This window comes from Chlorocebus sabaeus, chromosome 9 (assembly GCF_047675955.1).
Source record: "Chlorocebus sabaeus isolate Y175 chromosome 9, mChlSab1.0.hap1, whole genome shotgun sequence".
NCBI lineage: Eukaryota > Metazoa > Chordata > Mammalia > Primates > Cercopithecidae > Chlorocebus > Chlorocebus sabaeus.
This window is the reverse complement of record NC_132912.1, coordinates 6,830,103-6,844,677: the sequence shown is the minus strand read 5'-3', so window position 1 is coordinate 6,844,677 and position 14,575 is coordinate 6,830,103.

Genomic DNA, 14,575 nt, shown 5'->3' with positions numbered 1-14,575 from the left:
TAGCATAACAGGAGGATGACAATGAGCACCAAATCCTCTCTGACTTCTAATTTGTGGAATTCAGACAAGAAAGGACGTACCTCTATTTATTGTTTTTTATAAGACCTTATGGGTCAGTTGAACTGTCACCATTTTTCTAATATAAAATGAAGTGCATGTTTCTTTGTCCTCACTCAGAGGGTCCTGGAGAGCCTAACAAGTGAGTGTCCTCGAGCATGTCCGGTGATTCGGCGGCTGGAAAGGCTGGACAGGCACCGCAGGATCCCTCAGCAAGACGCTTTTGTTTCCATTTCACCTTCTGTCCTGCCTGTCAACATTTGTCCTCCAACTTTTAATAGAAACTACATCAGATGAAGAGAAGGAAAAAATAAACCTATCTGGGCTGCTAAATTTTAATTTTTCAAAATATAGTTGGCTTCACAGTCTCAAGTTAATTTCGTTGCACACAGCTTAAAGCCCTGCTGAATTTTTCACTGTGTGAGTGCTTAAATTGCATTGCCTTTTCTTCTACTGGTAAAAAGCAGTGTTAGGTTTGAGTCTTTTGCTGTATCCTCAGAAAAGAAACTGCATTGCCAAAACCTGGTACTTAGAAAGTAGGCTTTGAAGTTGTCAGAGAAGCTCCGAACTACATTTCAGAAAAAAATACGTGTTTTCTGTATCATATTTAAGTACTGAGTGACTATTACATGCATGTTATGAATCTTCTATAGTGTAGACTTTCCCTGGTTCTTCATTGTCTAGTTTACTAATATAAACCATTGTAATAGCAACATGCAGACTTTTCTACTCATTTTAAAATTCATAGTTTCAGCTGGGTGCAGTTGCTCAAGCCTGTAATCCCAGCACTTTGGGAAGTGAAGGTGGGAGGATTGCTTGAGGCCAAGAATTTGAAACTAGCCTGAACAACACGGTGAGACCCTGTCTCTGCAAAATGAAGTAAATTAGCTGGGCATAGTGGTGCATGCCTGTAGCCCTAGATACTTGAGAGGCTGATGAGGGAGGATTGCTTGAGCCAAGGGGTTTGAGGTTGCAGTGAACCAGGATCACACCACTGCACTCCAGCCTGGGCAACAGAGTAAGACCCTATCTCTATAAATAAATAAATAAATAAATAAATAAATAAATAAATGCATGGTTTTAATTTTACCCCTAGACTATCACGTTGAGGTGAATCATGTCTGAACACCTATGGAGGTTAAATGGGAGATTTCAAATTGCTTCTACAACTTATTTCTGCAGAGTATGGGGGCCACATGGAACATGGGGTGCAGAACTTGTCAGAGGATCCTTTGCCCCACTCAGTTTTGGAAAACATGGAGTTCTCCTGAGCAAAGAAGGTTGCCTTGTCTGGTTGCTGCTGTCACTGCACCTCTAGCTTCTGACACTGACAATTTCTGAAACTGTCCTCCTTTTAATAAATGGAAGCTCAAATAGCATAAGGAGCTCACACTAGAATATGGTTGAATTATAGAATTTTATATATATAAACAAACAACCTCCCTCAGTTCCATGGTTGTATCACATGGCATGGATGCAGATTTTCTCTGTTATATTGGATTCCTTAAAACTCAGGGTTAAGATGAGTTGGATTGTGAGCTTAAAAATATTTGTGCATCCTCAGCCTGGTTTGCTCATTCTGAGCTGAGCCCATTAAGACGTCATCTTCTCTGAACACGCTCATGAATATGATGGCTGCTTGGCAAGGGGAAAGGAACTCTATCTAATGCTCTCAGAGCTTTCCCAAGAATACACATTCTTCTTGCAAAATATTTGTTGCCTGGCCTGACTGTTGGATGCTGTCCTCTGACGTGAGTATGAAACTGAGCTTCAGAGGCGCCCGTGTTATGCACCAACCTTGGTATTTACAAGTTCACGGGAACAGATGCTTCACTGTTGTTTCATTGTGCTGGGCTGTCAGAGGACGCAGGCAGCTGTGGTAGTCAGGAGCCGTGCAAACCATGAAGCATTTCACGCATGTTGTCGTGCCATGTACCATAGACGACAGTCTGATCTCTCAGAGGGCTATGCAGAAAAGATTGGCAGCATCACCATCAAGGCCATCGTCATCATCATGCTCATCGTCATCATCATCACTTCTGCGAAGATTAATCAGACACCTGAAATAAGTCAAAAGCCCCAGAAAAAATAAGGTGCACAGCTATGTATCACACAGAACATAGCATTACCCCTGCCTGCAAAAAGACAGCAAAGAGAAAGGAAACTGGCCCTTATTTAGTGTTCTGAGTGCCGGGCCTTATGCCAAGTACTTCTGTGGCATACACGATACCGGGCCTTGTGAAGAGGTTAATAAGCAAAAGGCTTGAGAGTTTCGAGGGAAGATCTTGGCACCCATGTTTGTTCCAAATGAAGAATCCATTTTCAATCCACTTCTTATTAAGGATGTTATTTGTCTCACATACAGTTCTAGAATTGGCCCTTTCCATGGCCACAGTACAGAAGTCAACTCAATGATTAAGATAATGTGACCAAAAAAAAAATAATTAAAAATTTTTTTAAAATTAAAAAAAAAATAAAACAAATAAACAAAAAAGATAATGTGACCAAAAATAAATCAAGATTTGTGCTTGGATCTCCTGGGTCTAAATCCAGCCCTGCCTTGCACCTGCCACTTCCCTTCTCTCTCTGGTCGACCCCATCTGCAGGTGTGGATGATAATAGGAGGGCTATTTCATTAAAAGTGTTGCAGGACTTAAATGAGAATCCAAGTAAGCACTCATTACATCAATATGCACAGAATGGCCATGGCCTATTTTTAGCCCGAAAGAGATTCAGGACACAAAATGTTCAGAGCAGCACAGGAGATCGCAGATCACGGCACTGTGCAACACAGAACGAGGCTTTCCCTGAAACAAGTGCTTAGCAGCAGGTGGTATTTTGCAGAGCATACTGGAGAAAGGAAACCTACTTAAAATACAAATGACGATGATTATATGTGAGATTCCCTTTGTATATAGGCTGAGAGTGGGGACTTTGGTGTGAGCAGTGGTACCCAAGCCCAGGTGAGCAGAGACCAAGAGCAGCAAGAGTGACACAAAAGGATCAGTAGAACTCGGTCCGCATAGAGGGAGCAGAAAAGCTGACCAGAAAAGAGGTCATTCTTCACCACGTCCTGCTAAGAAGTTTTCCTTTCCTTTCCTTTCCTTCTCTCTTAAAGCATCATTTAAACCATTTCTTAATGAAGCACAAACAAAAATAGATAATAGTCCCCCCACAGTACAATATGCACTCAATGCTTTTGTAAATTGCAAAGGAAAATAATTGTAGTTTTCATTCCGTTTTTTGATAGTCACTAATTGCTAGCAACAACTTCTGGTCATCTTTAGGCCCCTGGGAGCACCTTATAGAAATATTTTATTCAAGATTCCAGGAACCAAAGGAGTTCAGCTGTGCATCTTATGGAAAAGTGTGTTGTTCCTCCTGGAAATGTCTCACATCAGGGATTCACGAATTTTCCCTCATCTCAGCCCTTCCATAACAGTGAGGCAGGTGTCTCAATTTTCCCATAAGGAAACAGTTGAAAACCCTGTTTCCAACTTTAGGTTGCCTTTACTACTCTATCAGTGTCTACATTATTCTGCTAGCACTTCCACTTCTCTGAAATTGGGCTCTCCTTTAATCAATTTGAGTCTATTTCTCTTTATCCCCTAACCCAAAACCTTTCTAGATCGAGAAGGAAAAAGCTGCTAACATCAAATTTCCTGCCTAAACATGAAATTTTAATGACTACTCTCTCTAAGACCCATGCCAATTATATATGTACTTTAAAATCCTGACACTTAAAATCTACTCATCGGAGGCCTAGTGTAATACCAATATTTGCTGCTAAATTGCCACTTGCCTTTGCATGTTTTATTGTGGTGTGGTTCTGGTTTGTATTATCAGCTTGTTATGGGCAGGGAAGCATCATAAAGACAGATGGGTTAGATGTGGACTGTAACATTTTTTTCTGATCATATGAATAATAGGAATGTGTTTTGGGGTTAACAAGCATGGAAAAATTTAGAAGACACTCCAAGATTACACGAGTGGATTATTCTGTGACCAACACGTGTTTGTATTGGGGATATGAAATATATTTTGCTAACCAGAGATCACTGAAACGCCTCTTCTTGGATGTAGCTCTAAGTTGCCTTTTCTCCTTCTCAACATAGAAAATAAAGAAGCTATGGAAATGTCCCTGCAACTGTGCTCAAGAAAAGGTAGCAAAAGATCATTCCAGCAATTACAGAAAGCACTTCCCGGCATGGCCACTGAGGGATGATGGCGTGGGCTCCCCAGCATCTCCATGAGGGGTAAACATAAAGTCAGTGGAGGAGATGAGACAATTTGCCCTGGAAGGTTTCCTTAGCAAAGGAGGTATCAGGCATTCTTCTAGGAGTTTATTTGAATGAATGAAAGCAGAATTACCCAATTCTGGATTTGCTGTATGCTCTGAGAACACAACAGAGACACCATATTATACTTAGGACTTTTTCTCAGCTCTTTGTATTTATTTAGTTTTATAAGGAAAATCAAAGGGGAAGAAAATCGTAAGTGGACATTTCTGAGCCATGTTTCAAATTACTTAGAGAGTTTCAGTTATGAAAGGTACATGTATCCCAATTAAGAATAGAATGGAACCTCTGAGAGAGCCTGTCTTCTCGCAGAGCACCCATGAATGGTTGCACAGGTTAGGTACAGCACAACTCTAGGGGGCGCCATTCACATTGTGGTCACGTTGTAGTCTATGTGAATGACACTTAAAGTTGTGCAGTGTGCAACCTGAACAGATGCTCAGATTACATTGCTCTTTAGTCATGGTATTGATATGTCTTGAAAATTTCAGAAGAGGGACTTGAAAAACAAGGGTTCCTATGAAGAGGGTAAGTTGGGTATTTTCATAGGGTAGAAAGAAAATGCATACGGGAGACCTTTCACCATGACATGAAGAGTTTGAAACCCTGTACCACAACTTACAAGCATAGCTTTGTGCGAGTTACCTGACCTCTCTACACGTTTATTTCGCATTTGTAAATAATGTCTAAATCATATGTTGCAGAATGCTGTGAGAAGAGTTAAGCACCTGTTCGTAAAGCATATTGTGAGTGGTGAGTGTTAGCAATTATAGCCACTGTTATTTTGATATGTATCTGGTCAATCAGCCATCCTATGGAAATCCTAATGCAATACAGTAGGACAAGGTTGAGAATAGCAAAGAAAAGGTTATCTTGGTGTGGAACCTGCAGAGATCTTCATAGAGAAGCCAAAAAGAAACGATTATATATTTTCAGAGGAAAGAGTCATCAAGCACACTCACGATATGTTCCATTTATGGAGCAAAAGACCCAAGTGAAAGCCTGGGCCTTTTACTTGTTTCTATGTGTATACGTGTTTATATCTGTAAACCTTGCTCATACGAAGAGGAATTGAGTTGAGTCACCTTACTAAATACAACTTTTTTTTTTTCAGATAGTCTCCCTCTGTCACCCAGGCTGGAGTGCAGCGGCGTGATCTCAGCTCATTGCAACCTCTGCCTCCCGGATTCGAGCGATTCTCCTGCCTCAGTCTCCTGAGTAGCTGGGACTACAGGCGCCCGCCACCACGCCTGGCTAATTTTTTGTTTCTAGTAGAGATGGGGTTTCACTATGTTAGCCAGGATGGTCTCGATCTCCTGACCTCTTGATCCGCCCGCCTCAGCCTCCCAAAATGCTGGGATTACAGGCATGAGCCACCGCACCCGGCCTACTAAATACAGATTTATATTTGGATAGTCTGAGGTTTCTTTTCTCAGTGGGCCTGCCATTATAATAAAATATTTAAAAATATAGAGGATAGAAATTTGCAAGGAAGTGAAATAAGGGTAGGAAAATAGGCGATAGGTCTCAGATAGTTGCTAAGATAATGTGGTCAGATGCCAGAGTCATGGTGTACATGAAACAGAAACAGATCAGTTATTACCCAAGGGAACAGATTTTTCTGGCCCTGAGACCCAAGAGAAATGTATTTCTAGGTGCTCATCAAGAAATGGTTAAACAATAACAAATTATAAGGACTCTGCATTTGAATAAAAGACAAAGGGATTCCCAAACTGAAGAACTAGGACAAATCAATGTGCGTTAGAATTTCTTGCTTATCTTGACTGAGAATTAGGTTACTTCAGGGAACCTAATATTTGCCTTTTTTCCTGGGAGGCAATTTAGAGGTTGAGGAGAGAAAAGGAACAGGAACTTCGCTCTATTTCCATTCTGACCTTGGCCCTATCTTCTTATGGTAAGATTTAATCCACTCCCAGTGACGTCACTTTTTTGGAAGCTCAAGACTAGGAGTGTCTCCTCTTGGGAACAGTCCAGGCTGGTGAATAGGGTCTTACCAAGAGCTAAGGATGCCAGCATTTGTGGACTTTTCATACACAAATGCGTCCTCTGCCATTTGCCTACCCTGAAAGGATCTCTGGTTTCCAGATTCTCTGTTCTGTGAATGCAGCAGCTGTTGACTAATTTATTTCACATTGCTTTTGCCCTGAGTCTGTTTAGGGAAAAGGCACAGTTTAGAGGAGTTGAGGAGTAATCAATAAATATAGACTCAGGAGTTTGCTAAAACACCTCTGCTAGCTCATTTTAATCCATTTACTCCCACTGAGCTAGTCTCTTTTACAGAAAGGCTAGAATTGGCAGGAAGATCAAATCAGAAAATCTATGACTTGTCTACACAGAATGAAAACAGTAATAAATTGAGACAACTCAGTCTCCAGAATATAGATATACAGAAAATGACATAAAACATCCATTTTAGTCTTTTAAATATATCCCTCAAATTAAAAAAGAAAGACAAGAGTACAACTTATAGCTTTTTTTTCCCCAAATAGACATTGCCAATACCCCTGTGCTTTTTCATCCACATTTTATTCTAAACCTAGGCCCATACTACAAGAATAACCCCGTTACGAAGCCTCTATGTCTTTTGTATAATCTGTGGCATAACTTCGTTAGATGGGACTTCACTAATTTGAAGGGAGCGATCATTAAGACAGGAGGGGATCACTGCAGTTGTCCTTGGCACTAGCCAGCGATAAAATGATTTGCTAAGTAAATTAATAGTGTCCATGAGATTTCAAGGGAAACGTCTGCCTACCTTAGAAAACAAGCTGTTGTCAAGTACATTAGATCCCAAAGCTATCAATTAGGCACACACTGAATGCTGTTTAAACGGAGAGTGTAGCACAGTTTCACACAGACATGGGGAGCGATTCCAGCCGCACTGCATGGAAGCTGAGTGACCTTGGGCAAGATGCTTCATCTCACTAAGCCCAGGTTTCCTCCTTGAAAATCAAAATGAAACTATCTCAAATAAGCTAATGAATCAAACACACTAGACAGATCGTATGTTTCCCTGCGTATCTGTTGCCTTTCTTCTTCTATCTCTTCCATTTGTTCCAAAATAGCACATCCACACAGTAGAGAGAAAAGCATTTAGTTACCTCAAGGTAGAGGCCTCCACTTGAAAAGTAATGAAAACTCTATTTCATTTCAAATTTGCTATTTCACAGACAGGCCTTTAAGCCGGATGTATGTGATGTGAGTGTGCTTTCAAGGTAAAATGAGAGTACCTAAAAATATAACAAGATTATGTTTTGTCCTTTTAAAGTGAGTTGTCTGTGGGCATTTCTAGGATGGGCCGAAATAGCTTTAAAAAAAAAACAAAACTGATTGTCACTATTGGGAGTACATTTCAGCACATACATTCCTTAGGAAAGGTACCCAAACTGTTACCTGCATAAATAAAACGTGGTCTCTAGCAGGGGTACGGTATTTAAAGCAGGGATGCTTGTGCACAGCTCGGGGTCCTGTTTACCAAGCTGTGCAGCGCTGAGCTAACCATGCCCTAGAGGCCTGCCTCAGCCACCACAGTAATGATTCCTGCATACACAAATTCATTAGTTGTTTAATTAAGTTAAATCATGAATTGAATTTGTTTAATCATTAATTAAGGAGCAAGTAGTGTTGTGCTAAAATTTAGCACCTCAGGAAGAAACCAAGAAAATAACAATTCGAACATCTTTGGACTTTAGGCCTGCTACAGGCCTCCAATTCTGCCCTTGCCCCCACTAGACACATACACACATACACACATACAAACACATGCACACACACACACACAAAGCACATCATTTTCAGAAACACTTTTACCTTTCCATTCTAAACGCTTGGTGGTGTTTTCAAAATCAAAGTGAAAGTCATTCATTGACACATCATACGTTTGACTTTTGTTCCCTCTACAGATAACATTTTCCATACCTAAGAGAGAAAAACGAATCTACCTTGCTTCACAGGATAAAAGTGTTGGCCGTTTTTACCCTCGAAGGATCCATATTCGGTAGAGGGCTCACGTTTCAAACCCACCTGGATTCTCAGAACTCTACCAATAATCTCAAATCCTTCAGTAACTGTTTTCAGAGTTCAGATAACAGTACGGCTAGAATCACAAGCAGAGGCATTTTCAGGACTCCACCTTATCATGACATGGAGAATAAGATGGAGCCTCACATTTATTCAACACCTAAAATTAAGCTCCTTTTCAGCAACCGCCATAAGCTGTTGGCTGCCACCTGGAGATCCTGGGATTGTGAGAAGGAGAGAAAGTGGTCCTTTCCTTAATGACTATCCGCAGCTCCCCAAGTGTGATCTTAGGCAAGACTTAGGAGTCTTCAGAGGCTCCCAGGTGGTTCCTGTGTGGACGTGGTGAAATGATGCACCGTGGCAATTTACACTGGCTGCTGGCACTCATCAGTAAGTCATTTATGGCATCTTTTACAAGTGTCTCCCCAAAACAAGGTGCAAATTCTGATGCACTTGATTTCATTTTACATGTTGCCAAGCGGGCATTTGGAGCATTCTCTTTGGTAGCGTGACTCAGAGGGCTCGTGGCTGAGAATCCCTGCCTTGGCATAATTGTCCACATCCTCGCCAAAGTGACTGGGTTAGTTGTCATAGCAACAGACACACACATTATTCACCTGCTTTTTTCTTCTGGCTTCTCAGGGTACAGGACCCTGAAGTGTGGGAAGCCCTCTCTCTAAGGGGCTCTCAGCCAAAGTGGGCAAGTTTTCTCACCTATTACTCCTGAAAGCTGATTTTCAAAAACCTTATCTTTCAGCCTAGTGGATCAGTCAGAGCACACACGCATTCAAATGACACACACCCAGACCAAGCAGTCTATACCACGTCAGATCAATGGAGCCCCCGTATTTGCTAAGGAAGGTGATGTCTCCATAGACTGGAGTGAGAGGAAGGACAGGTAGAAAAGGGAGACAATCATTTGTCCTCCTAGCTTACTGAATGGGAATAGGGAGCATAATGTTTGGTAAATTGTCTCTCTGCAGAATTCTGATGTTTCTCTGAATGAATGAAAAACACATGGGCAGGTTTAGTGCTTTAGAATTCATAGATATAACATATATATAAATATTTACGTGGTTAGATATGTGAATCTCTAAATATTTGTCTATTTTAATAAATCAGATATTATTTGAGTTTATGGCCAATACTTCGTAGTTAATATAATTCTACAAATCTGTATTTAGGAGGTAAATACGGATTTACTGCATTTACCTGTGAGTTAGAAAACAGGGTTGCCACATAAGAAATAAGGGTGAAAAATTAAAAAAAAAAACAAAAAAACAAAAAAACAAAAAAAAAAAAAAAAAAAAAAACAAGAAATGAGTTGTCCTGCAGAGAACCAACAACAAGGATGCTCATGATTATAACACAAAGCACAGAAACGGTGCTCTAAAGAGAGGCATAAAATGCAGGAAAATGCTGGAGAACAGCTTGGCTTCGTAACAGAAGAGCTCAGGAAGAGACTCAGGTGGGAGAGGCGTTTATGATGAACCATGGAATAAATAAAGTATTGATGGAGAGGGGATAGCGCGAGTCAAAGGTATCTGATGTAAGGAGAACAGAATAAACAAAGACGGAAGTGTAACTTCACTGTGTTACTTCAGGGTGGAAGGAAGAGGCTCAGAATAAAGCTAGAAGGCAGGTTGGTACACAAGGGGAGGTTTGGAATGGGTATCAGTCTGTTTTCGCACTGCTATAATGAATGGGTAATTTACAAAGAAAAGAGGTTTAATTGGCTCACGGTTCTGCAAGCTGTACAGGAAGCATAGCGACTTCTTCTGGGGAGACCTCAGGAAGCTTCCAATCGTAGCAGAAGACAAAGGGGGAGTGAAATGTCTCACATGGCAGGAGCGGGAGGAGCAGGGAGGTGTTACACACTTTTAACAACCAGATCTTGCCAGAACTCACTCACGATCACGAGAGCAGCACCAGGGGCATGGTGTTAAAACATTCATGAGAAACTTATCTCCATGATCCAATCACCTCCCATTAGGCTCCACCTCCAACATTGGGGATTAAAATTGAACATGAGATTTTGGTAGGGACACAGGTCCAAACCATATCAAATGGCAACGAAAGGGTTATATTTGATTTGGGGAGTCACTGAGAATTTATTGAGGGTTATATTTAATTTGGGGAGTCACTGAGAATTTATTGAGCAAGTAATGACGTGATGGGAGAATCACCAAAAAATATTAATGGCACCTACTAACAGGTAGAAGGAATTGAAGTAGAGAGGATGGTGGACAAGAGACATGAGAGTGGTACCCAAGAATGTGCCATCTAACAATGACCATATGTCTTCAAAGAAGAAGTGGGTTCAAAATGTCTCCAGGGTCCCTGTGGCTAAAGATGGAATAACTTTAACATCATTAAAAATAACTGCAATGGAGTGGGGCATGCAGATACACACACACACACGTGCACACACATACACATACGCATGCACACACTCACACATACACATACGTGCACACACATGTGCACACACACATATATGCACACACATACATGCACACACACACACTTCTCTGGCTACCTTTGGAGGATATTGATTGGGCAACTCGTTATTTTGAAAATGGATAAATAAACGAAAAGAATCAAACATGAGGTGGCCCTTCTTCTACAAACTAGACCTCAAGGCCACCAAATAGAGGATTTGGAAGATTTCTCTTTATAGAAGCATTCCAGCTAATGACTTAAGAAAGAAGGGTAGAATACAGCATCACCGTTTTGCAACCCCTAATGAAATCATAGATCCAGGCTAGTGGTTCTCAAAGTCTGGTCCCTGAACCAGCAGCATCAGCATCACCTGAAAGTTTGTTAAAAATGTACTTTCTTGAGCCTAATTCAGACCTATTGAATTGGAAACTCAGGTTAGGGCTCAACAATCTGTATCTTATCAAGCCCTCCAGTGTGTCTGGAGCATGCTCACGACTGAGAACCACTGACCTGGACAGTAGTCATCATCAGTTGCTGATATCACAGGAAGACACGGCCCCGTGTCACGGGTCTCCTGACAAAAGGATATATCATCATGCAGTAATTTGTCAAATAATGCATACCATGCCTCTATATCAAACTATCAACTTATAGTAAACGTAGGGGAGCATAGAATATGCTAAACAAACTTTCATAGGAATGCAACCAATAAAATCCTGACTGTGGAAAACCCGACAGGACAAGCACACTGGCTTCTTCAGCAAATTAACTGTAGCGGTAAGAGGAGAAAGAGAGAGAGAGACTGGGGAGAGGGCATCTATAGACTAAAGGAGGCTGAAGAAACGTAACAAGTGATTGCAATGTATGAACCATATTTCAGTTTGATTCGTACAAATGACAACCACAGTAAAAAAAAATTCAAGACAATTGGCAACTATGGAAAGGGGAATACTGCCTGGAAATATTGTCTGCTGTTAATTACTTTTCAGAGGAATAATACAGTTGTGGCTGTTTCTTGTCAAAAAAATAATTCTTATCTTTTAGAGATAAATACTGAAATATTTATAGCTTTAAAGTGATCTAAGTGGGGTAGATGTAGGAAAAAAAGCCACAAGACCGGTTATGATTTGATCATTAGTTCCTGGATGGTGGGTACAAGAGATTTATTATAAAATTCTGTTGACTTTTGTAAATGTTTGAAATTTTCCAAAACCATTAAGTGGAGAGATTTAAAAGGCATCCTATACAACCTCCCCTCCACACACATCTAAAATTGATCTGAGGTCTGCAAGCAGGATGATTCGAAAAATGGCAATGAGGAGAAAGTCCTAGGGTTGAAGGGGAGAGTAAGTATGTTCTCAAGCTTGTTGGACTTACGGCACTGGCAGCTCATTCATGGGAAGAGTTCAATCAGCCATTTGGAAAGGTTGGTGTCCAGCCCAGGAGAAAAGTTGGTATTAGAGAATAGCCAGGTTAAATAACATATTTTGTAGATATTAACAGACTCACCCTTAAAAAGGAACAAAATAAAATTATTTGCCAAAATAACTGCCATAGCATACTATGTTCCGACATAGGAGGAAGGGTGAACGGAAAGGTGCATGGTGGGTTTTGTCGATCCACGTGTCGCAGCAAATGAATCCTTGACCATTGTGCAAGTCAGGATGGGCTAGGGTATGCACAAGCAACAAACAACTACAAAATATCGATGGCTAAATATTCTTAAAAGTGTGTGTTTAGGCCAGGTGTGGTGGTTCACACCTGTAATCCCAGCACTTTGGGAGGCTGAGGCAGGCGGATCACAAGGTCAGGAGTTCAAGACCAGCCTGACCAACGTGGTGAAACCCTGTCTTTACTAAACATACAAAAAGTAGCCAGGAGTGGTGGTGTGTGCCTGTAATCCCAGCTATTCAGGAGGCTGATGTGGGAGAATCACTTGAACCTGGGAGGTGGAGGTTGCGGTGAGCCGAGATTGTGCCACTGCACTCCAGCCTGGGTGGCAGAGCGGGACTCCATCTCAAAAAAAAAAAAAGTGTGTGCGTAGACATGTATATGTATACACACATATATACACAGAGACACAGCTATACATATATATGTACATACATATGTATAGAGATTTAAAATGTTGCATTCACATTAACTGGACAGCACCAATCAGCAGTGCTCCACTGAAGAATTGCTGGTTTTTTTTTTCTTTGAGACAGAGTCTCACTCTGTAGCCCAGCCCAGGCAGAGTGCAGTGGCGCGATCTTGGCTCACTGCATGCTCTGCCTTCAAGGTTCAAGTGATTCTCCTGCCTCAACCTCCGGAGTAGCTGGGATTACAGGCATGCACCAGCATGCCTGGCTAATTTTTGTATTTTTAGTAGAGACAGGATTTCACCATATTAGCCAGGCTGGTCTTGAACTCCTGACCTCAGGTGATCCACCCACCTTGGCCTCCCAAAGTGCGGGGATTACAGGCATGAGCCACCGCACCCGGCCTAGAACTACTGTTTTCAGGGGAAGAGAATGTGGGTGTATTAGTCCGTTCTCACACTGCTATAAAGAAATACCAAGACTGGGTAATTTACAAAGGAAAGAGGTTTAATTGACTCACAGTTCCGCATGGCTGGGAAGGCCTCAGGAAACTTACAGTCGTGACAGAAGGGGATGCAGGCATCTCTCACACGGCAGCAGGTGAGAGAGAGGAGGAAACGAAGGTGGAAGAGCCCCTTATAAAACCATCAGATCTTCTGAGAAGTCACTCACTATCACAAGAACAGCATGGGCGGGGGGGGAATGTGGTCCCACAATCCAATCGCCTCCCTCCCTCCACACCTGGGAATTACAGTTCGAGATGAGATTTGGGTGAGGACACACAGCCAAATCATATCAATGGGATTCGTGCCCTGGATTTTAAAGCTTCTTCCTAGTCAGTTTCATGTCTCTTCATCACACATTTCACTGAACGAAGTAAGTCATCCACAACCAAGTCCAAAAGGAGCAGGGATGGTGCAATCTTGCCAAATGCCCAGGAGAAGAAAAAGAACGTTTGTGAACAGCCCTACAAAGAATGGTGTCCCCCGAAGATTCACATGTTGAAGCCCTAAATCTGAATATATTTGAAGACAGGGCTTTCAACAAGGTAATTAAGATTAAATGAGAGCCTAAGGGTAGGCCCTAATCCAATAGGACAGGTGTCCTTATCAGGAGGGGAAGAGATGCCTGGAATGTGCGTACACAGAGGAAGCCTGTGGGAGGCCAGAGCGAGAAGACGGCCTTCTGCAAGCCACGGAAAGAACCCTCAGGAGAAACCAGCTCTGGCACCTTGATCTTGGACTTCCATCCTCCAGAATGGCAAGAAATAAATGTTGCTGTTGGAACTGCCTGGTCTGTGTGTCTTGTTCTGCCAGTCTCAGCCGACTAAGACAAACTCAATGATTATCCCAACCACAGTGGCTGAATCGGTACAGAAAATGCACTCAGCACTATGCATCTTCATTAGATTCCCATGGCATTATACTGAGGCATAGATGATCTATCAAATTAAATGAACTCGGTAAAAACAAGGAGAAATCAGGTGCAAATAAATGCTTTATTAAGGACTCATCCCAGTCTACACCAAAAAGTATTTTCTCAGTGTTGTTTTGCACACACTTCAGATGAGGATAAATAGCCTAGGCGCCAGCTTTCATCTCAACTTACTTTAAAAACAGAAATGCTGCCAAGAGAACTGTATTACTTATTTCAACG